Genomic DNA, 207 nt, shown 5'->3' with positions numbered 1-207 from the left:
CTTCTCGAAGTGTAGACGGGCGGTCCGAGCATAGCCATTCAGCCTGTTTATGTAGTCGCACAGATGATCATTACGTTCTCGCTTGGCGGAGTAGTACCGCGACAGTGCCGTCTGAGTGAACTGCGAGCAGTAGTAGCCGATGAACGCGTGCTCAACAGCTTCCACTTGCGCTTCGTCTTCTTCGGAAGTTGACGGAACCAATGAATG

The sequence above is a fragment of the Phytophthora infestans genome, genomic scaffold (genome assembly GCF_000142945.1).
Source record: "Phytophthora infestans T30-4 supercont1.229 genomic scaffold, whole genome shotgun sequence".
In the NCBI taxonomy this organism is placed as follows: domain Eukaryota; phylum Oomycota; class Peronosporomycetes; order Peronosporales; family Peronosporaceae; genus Phytophthora; species Phytophthora infestans.
This window is presented reverse-complemented; position numbering follows the sequence as displayed.